Below are 8,891 nucleotides of genomic sequence, written 5' to 3' on the forward strand. Positions count from 1 at the left end.
GGCCCTAATAAATATTGTTTAACTTTTACCTCTTCTACTAATGCTGGGGTTACTGACTGAAAGGGGGGAAATGTACATAGTAGAGGTTCTCTCTTCTCCTTAAACCTACCTCAAAATTTCCCAAATAACTTTGACCCTCTAAACAATACCACTTAATGACCTCAGTCCCTCAATCTTCCTTATTATAAAAATCCAGTTTATAGTGTGGCTAATGCTCTTAATGACTAAGTTATAATTAACTAAGGTTATGATCAAGATTCTCTTATAGCTAGGGATAAGATTGAAGTTCCTAGATTTTTTTTTAAGACAACATGGCCCTTAATTATTATTAAAATGAGATTAAATCAGAAGCTATTACTAGGATGACATCTTAGAAATTGGGTTCGAGGCCTCAGAAATGGTTGTTGAAGGATTCATTTTCTACTTAAATCTTTCTCCTTCTTTATCATATTTGCTATGAATAAGCGTAATATTGTTTGTTGATATTGCAAATGTGCTTCAAATGTGCTTGCCATCAATTGTGTCCAGGATCTAATTGGTAATTCAAATTCAACCAACATTTACATTATAGAGATCTGTGCTATTGATATTGGGATAATAAAGTTTTGTCTTGAATTTTACAAAAGATAAGAATGAGTTTCTATCCCAGCTATGGGGATATTTTTTAGATGGAATTATTATTGATGTCCTAGCTTGCTCTTCCTTGGATATGATTGTGGGAGATTTCAATGTTATTCTCTTATCTTCTAAGCAAAATGGTGGCCTGTTTACATCTTATGCTTTTAAGTCTGAGTATTTTTCTAGTTTTATTTCCTACAATCATCTCCTTGATCTTGGCTTTGTTGGCTCAGGCTTTACTTAGTGCAATGCCTGACCATGCTTACTTATAGAAGGGTAGATTGGATCAACTCATTAATATTTCATAATGAACTAGCCTTTTTTATTCTTATTTGGTAAATAATTTTTCTATATCTCCTTAGATCATAGCATTCTTTCTCTAATAACCTCTTTCTTGTTTTATATGAGTGAAAGCCACAATTTGTTTGCTTAAGCCTAGAGTTTCAATCCTAATTCTTCACCGCCTTATACCTTTTCAAATTTGATTTCTTTTACTCAATGCAGACTCATTCGTGGTGCTCTAGCTAGAAGCAAATGTTCTCTAGAAATAGACATTCATTCTACTAAGCAATACATTAGTCTCTTGAGTTATGTACATCATTCTATTACAAATCCCATGATCATGGGAAACTTCGGGCCTCATCTAATAGACGCAATGCTCTTCTTTGTTAAACTACAATAAATAGGCTAAAAACTCTAGGCTCATATGGTTAAAAGGGATAACAACTTTAGGAGTGGGCATGGTTTGGCAACCCGACTTGTAACCAAATATTCTAACCCAACCTGAACTTGTTAGATTTTGAAAAATCTGACCTAAACTAGGCCAATCCTATTGGGTAAGTTGTTAATCAGTTACTTTATTTTTCAAATGGGTGCTTAATTTGAATCTGACCAAACCTAAACTATTCTTGATAAAGAAAAATGATACAAGGAGCATGCTAATACTATAGGAAAACTAAAATCTAAGTTCTATCACAAGGTCTTAGTAATTCATTCCCTAAAATCATCAAATTTGACAACAAGGAAAACATTTCTCTCAAAAAAGATTAAAATTAGTGATAAAGAGATAAAAAAAAAAACCAAGGATATATATCATGAACTAAAGTCACACAATATCAAAGGAAGTGAAGGAGAAAAAGTAGACTTCAGAGTGAGAGTAATAGCATTAACTTTGGGAGTTAGTTGGGGTCATTAGATTGACTGGGGCTCGGAGAAGTAGCAATCACAAAAAGGATCACCGGTAGGGAATTGGCCAAGATCATTGTCAATTGGGATAGCTGGTTAAGATCGCCAGACGGATTTATCACTAGTTAGGATTCGAGAGAGAGGTAAGGAGATTCTGAGAGGAAACACATACTACTTTTTCTTAGGAGAAACTGAGAAGTAAGAAAGAAAGGGGAAATTTTTTATAATATTTAATATTTTAAAGGTTATATAATGATAATATAGTTATATATATATATATATAGTTTTGGATCATGTACTGATAAGTGCTTGTGTAATAATAGTACGAAGTATTCTTTTTTTACATTGAGCATTGCTTTTCTCAGGTTTTATCGCTTATGCATGTGTATTTATCAATGTTTTCAGACCCGGACTGCCGGGTTGACCCGGACCCGGGCTTCAAACCGGTCTGATCCTATATATAAACCTGGATTTTATTAAAATCGGGATTGAACCGGTAACCCGGCCGGTCGGACCGGTGACCCGGTGACCCGGCCGGGTCACCAACCCGGGTTTGCATAATTTTTTAATTTTTTTAAATTTTTTTATTCTATGTTATAATATATTAATATTTTGGGGGGTTAAAATCTAAAAATGTAAACAAAGGGTATTCAATTATGAATTATTTAATTGTTTATAATTGTGGATTATTTAGTTGTTTATTTCATGTTTATAATTTAATTTATGGAGATTTGAACAAGTTTATATTTATAGTATTTGATGTATTTGAATTTATGAAGATTAAATACTTTTATGCTTTTTTTTATGGATTTCTTAGTTGTTTATTTTTAGTTGAATATTTTTTATATTTTTCAATTGATTTTGTATTAGTTTATTTTTATGTTATTTGGTGTATAAGTGTATTTCACATTTTGAATGCAGTGTACTTCAATATATTTATTTATGTAGAATACTTGCTTAAAATCTTAAAGTTTTAAAAGTTATGTTTTTATTTTTTTAATTTTTTTATTCTTCAATATTTTATTTTTTTAATCACATATAACTAAAATTTAAATTATTTTTAATAATAATTGTTGACCCCCGTTGAACCCCTGACCTCTAATTTTGTGTCGATGCCCAGTTCAGGTCTGAGAACCTACTATTTTCTAGTAAATATTTTTATGTTTCTCAATTAATTTTGTATTAGTTTATTCTTATGTTATTTGGTGTATTTCACATTTTTTAATGTGGTGTATTTCAATATTTATTTATGTAAAAATACTTACTTAAAAATTTTTAAAAAGTCATGTTTTTTTATTTTTTTTATTCTTCAATATTTGATTTATTAATTATATATAACTAAAAATTATATTATTTTTAATAAAAATTATTGACCCCGGATCAACCTTGGTTCAACCCGGTTGAACCCTTCGACCCCTGACCCCTACCTTTCTTCGGGTCGATACCCGGTCCGGGTCTAAAAACCCTGGTATTTATGTTCTTTTGTGCATGTAGATCTTGGATGCAATTTGTTGACAAAATCTTGGAGTGAACAAACGTGAAGACATAAGTTGTGCTAAAAAACATGTGAGTGTATGCCAACCTTCGTTGTGCTTGAGTTAACATGCAAATTAGAGGGGCACAAAGGCAGTCACGCTCATGTGTTCCGATTTGTGCAACACTAGCAAGATCTTCGTCAAATGTGATTTTATTGAAAACGCAATGCGATCTACCGCATGGATGTGTGCACATTCATGTTGCCTCGATAAAAAGTGTGGATTCAGGAGCATTTACTGTTCACAGTGCGTTGAAAATTCAATTCCTGGAGATTCACACGGGCCTGTGGAAATTCCACACACCCGTGTGGATACCCGATTCCAGCTTATTTAAGTTGCGATTGGAGGCGCATGTGGCTAGGGTTTGAAGAGGCTTTGGTAAGATTTTAGGAGTGGTTCTACAGCCTTCAACACCGTGTTCCTTCGGAAGATAGTTATTGGGGGAGCTTCGTCGGCATTGATTCGGCGTGGTGTGCCCTAGGCTTGAAGAGGGAACCTTTGGGGAAGACGAGGCTACTCCACAAGACCATCGATATGGACTACAAGGGGGTTTTACTTATGGATTGCATGTTTTTACTTTCAATTTCATTATTGATTGTATCTTGCTCCATGGAGAGCTAAACCCCTAGTGAGTGCTTCGACTTATAATCCCTAGGATGATATTGTTTCATTGACCTTTTAATTATATTTCTTTAATTGGTGTTTTTAATTGAGTTCCAATCTTGAATGCTTGTTGAGTTGATTTTTCCTTAGAGTGACACTAGAGATGAGAATCCATCTTGGTAATCCTTGTGGATGAGTGACACACTATGAGGGTTAGACAAAGCAAGGTTGGAGAGGGTCGAGAGGGTGAGCCAAGAGGTAGCAGAACGTCCCCTTTCCCTTCCGATGTGATTTATCCTACCTCCGCGTTCCAAGAGTTCTTTGTGGTCATAATCCTTAGTGCTGGGGATTAATTGTGACTAGGGGTCTTTCGCCTAGACCAAAGGGTTAGATCTAGATTAGAGAATAGGGTTTATCACTTAGAGTCCCTAGAGCTTTATGCAACCTTGCACAGTATGAGGCGTCGAGAGCATTCCTTTCCTCCGGGGCATAGTGTAGAGTTAGTCACGGTTGACCTTAGGTTTGGGACAGTGTGTTTAAGGATTTTCACGACTCATTAAACATCAGTTAGGAGATATAATGATCGGTCTTGCACTTTAAGCAATAGTCCTAGGATGAGCAATGTCCGGGTGCCCCATTTTCTATCGATTACCTCTCCTATCATTTTATTGCGTCTCCTTCTTGTTCTTTTTATTTCTATTTGCATCGATATTGTTAACACCACTTTGAATCATCTTCACCTAGTTAAATAGCAATTTTTGTGTTTCTGATCACTATTCCCTATAAATACTACTACCCACTCACCAGGGTACTTTATTACTTCGACAATCCGTGCACTTGCGGTACACACACGCAAGGGGTGTGTCATGTACCTAACCCAAATTATTTTCCCTAACACATATCCAAATGGAAAAATCCAAGGTTTTTTTAAACCTTATCTAAACCTTAAAAAATTGATTTAATTAACTAAATTTTTTAGTTTAGTTTTCATGTTTTGTTTGGTTCTTCAGGTTGCCAAGTCCACCCCAATCACAGCTTAGGTTTTTTTCATTACTTTACTAAAGTAGATGTTTATGTTATAGTTTCACTAAACTTTTGATATCGAGGAACACCTTATTAAATTTTATTTTAATCTTTGGACATATTCTAATAATAATTCTCTAAGTGATATCGTCCCCTACATTTATTATAATTCACATGTTATTTTAGGAAACGATTATATTCCTTTATTTGCTATTGTTTCTAAAATTGACATTTATGATTATCTTTTTGAGAAATTAACATCCCACATCCAGGAGCTAGGAAGAGTAAAGGTTTAAAGCAGATGATTAGCACCATTCAAGATATGATCACTAATGTCATGTTAGTAAAAGTTATAAAATTCAACATTGAGGCTATTAGTTTTAATCCTCTCCCCTTAATGAAAAGAATACAAGGATTTGAAAATCTATTTTAAGCGATATCTTTTTTAGGATTATCTTTTTTGGAAATTAACACCTCACTTGTGGGGCGTTATTTTCTAAAATAAATCTAAAGTTATTATAGTTACTTCTAGAATTATTCCTATGCATTTAAGTTTTTGTTTGAATATTTATAATAGACTTACTAATTGATTTTGAAAAATCTGCCATTTAACTTTTTAGTTGGTGCCATAAGGAGTCTCTAAAGCCATTAGCTCTATTTTTTCTATTAGAATTGACCACTACCCTTTTATATATTTAGGTGTGATAATTTATCATAAATATCTTGTTGGCCAATTTCAGCTCATGGGTCACAAAGTTCATTCTCTTATTAATTTTTTAAACCATGTTAGGAGAATAATCCTCATAATTAGTTTATCATGCAATTCCTTTATATGATCTTTCTACTTGTTCTATTCCTTTATACTTGATATTATTCCTAGGTTGGCTATAGATTTCTTGTCGGTAAAAGATCGCAATAGTAATGGTATTCACTTAGTTGGATGGTTAATGCTAAACATGATAAAATGAAGGAATTGGGCATTAAAACTTGTGCATTTTATTTTGATGGCTAAAAATTTCATCTCTTTCCTTAATTAGGATGATAATCTACAACATGGACAAAATAATGTTTAGACAATCTTGTTTTTACTATGTTCTAGAACAACCCTGGAGTTTTTATATACTTTTAGATTTTAAATTCTCCTTTTCAATATGGACTTTGAATTAAGATCTTACACTTTTGAATTTCTAATTATTAATTCTAATTGGAACTAGGAACACTTATATAACATTTTTGGCAATTATGTAGACTTTTATTGCCTTTCTAAGTCAGTAAATGATACAAATTCTCCTAATTCTTAGGTATGAATATAGACAACTATAGTAGTGTTAAAATTCTTCAGCTGTATATGTACACTTAACTAAAACTTTAATTAGAGACCCTCCATGTCAGGGTAACCAACCATTTTCAATATTCTAGTAGTTCCCAAGATCAAGTAGTTCTCTATTTGGAAACTTATGCATAGAAGCATACCAACTTATGATTATTTATGTGCATTTAGCCTTGAGCCTTACCCGTCCTACCCCTTGTGTAATCTGATTTGGGAGTGTTTGAAGCATTTTTGCTTACTAAGTTCTATGGTTAGTTTCCCTTAAAAAGTACTTTCTCAAATAATTGAATTGATATTTATCTACTGATGAAATAGTTTAGCACTTGGTTAATAACTTTCTACTTGTCATTTTAACAATCATGGTGGTATACCATCATTGACTCTTATTAAGTCCTATATTTAGTCTATTTAGAAATTAAGGGTGTAGTACTTACATCTTTAGAAAGACTATCAAATTTTGTCACCAATCCTAGGAATGCTATTCAAAGAACTCATAAATATTTAAATACGAGCTAAGTAACATGAGGGAGTATCCCTATACTCTTTCTCTATTATTCTCTATTTACTGTGATGCTTTATGGTGTGATGTGGATTAACTAAGTAAGTCAATCATTTTGATTATAGCTAATAATGGGCCTTTTGTGGTGGCAAAATCTATTTCAAATTACACCGATACTAACGTTGAAGCTAAAGTTTTGACTTTTTTTACAACAAGTGCGGTGCCGCCATTTGTTAAATGAATATATCTTCTATGTCTATGCCAATCTAAAGGATTTCATTCTTTTTGGGAATGCTAACATTTACAGGAGAAATTGTGATATACTTTATACCATTTATAGTTTAATGCACTACAAGAAAACAGGGGCATCAAGGACAGAAATTTTCGTCACTGAAAAATCAAATTCCGTGGGTGATGACTTTCATTCGTTGGAAATTTCCATTGGTGATAATGAAGAGGCTATTAATATTTTGTTGGTAAAAATAATTCCGTCGATGATGTTGAAGTTTTAGTGACGGAATATTCCATCACTAAAAGTGGTTTTCAACCATGGAATTCCGTCACTGAAAGTGTTTATCACCCATGGAATTTCGTCACTGATTTTTGTCATTAACAACGAAATTCCGTCACTAAAAGTGCTTATCACAGACGGAATTCTATCACTAAAAATATTTATCACCCATGGAATTCCGTTACTGATTGTTATCATCACCAACGGAATTCCGTCAGTGAAGGTGTTTATCACCTACAGAATTCTTTCACTGATGGTTTTCGTCGCCAACGGAATTCCTTCACTGAAAATATTTACCACCCACTGAATTCCATCACTAAAGGTACTTATTACCAATGAAATTCTATCACTAATTATTTTAATTATCCATAAAATTCCATCTCTAATACTATTTTTTTGTTAATTCATTTTCCTGCTTTATTTCCCTGTATTACATATATATTACCAATGCTATTTCACAAACTGTTTATAATGTCTAAAATTATTTATTCATTAAAAAAACATGTCCAACATTGTATAAGACAAAAGCCTTCAATGTTTCTTCAAATTTAAAAACATATAAGAAAACAAATTCATACTTAACGACAAACCATCATAAGAGAAGTCATACGTAAAATTAACAATAAAACACCAAATTTGAGACAATCCAGCATTCCTAGCAAGTGTTACAGGATTTAACATCTGAGTAATACGATAGAAAAATGTCTTGATTTCATTCTGAGAATCCTCCAAGATTTGTAGTTTATTCTTCACAGTCACTACTTCTTTCCGTAGACTATCAACTTCGGTGGAAGAACGGGAAGCTTCAACTAGTGGACTACAACCCAATGAATATGAGCCTTCCCCAATTCCAATGGGAGGAGAAATTAGATTTTTTTCCACGTGGCGTGGTTTTGAATTTATAGACATGTGTACGCGTAGCTTCCATTCCTCCAATTGCATCACACTAAGTTTGTGGGTCAAATTCACGATGAGAAAATTCATTGACACCATATTTTTGGCTCATTGAAGAAGTATAAGAATCCTACAAAAACATAATATTCTTATAAGTGGTAGATTTAAGATAATAAAAGAATTATTAATGCATTAGATATAAAAATTGTATATTAAAAATTAGAATATAATTATGAAATCAATTTACTTACAATCATGGATTAGACTTGTTATCAACATAATCACCACGACCCTTCTCAAGCTTATGTATGCGATTAAACACTTCTCCATATGTTGGCTTCCGATTTAATTGTGTTGCCTACACATAGATATAGAAAAAATTACTCATGGACATATAATTAAAAAAATGTAAAAAGATATAAAATCTTGAAAACTACAACTAAAAAGCAATAGAAATAATATATACCATGCTATCTACATGAAGTAAAAAAAGGAAGCGATCCACTAGTATGTTTGGTAATACTTCCATTTTTTCTGTGTGCCTATTTTGCTTGGCCTTTTGAGATCGATTTTTCCATGTTTCACTATTCCAAACATTGTGAATTAAATGATCCCAAATATCAATGCTTATCGAACCTTCATTATTGCTTATTCAATGTGCAATGCCACTCACACCAAAATGCTTCTTTGCTC

Source organism: Dioscorea cayenensis, chromosome 18 (assembly GCF_009730915.1).
Source record: "Dioscorea cayenensis subsp. rotundata cultivar TDr96_F1 chromosome 18, TDr96_F1_v2_PseudoChromosome.rev07_lg8_w22 25.fasta, whole genome shotgun sequence".
Lineage (NCBI taxonomy): Eukaryota > Viridiplantae > Streptophyta > Magnoliopsida > Dioscoreales > Dioscoreaceae > Dioscorea > Dioscorea cayenensis.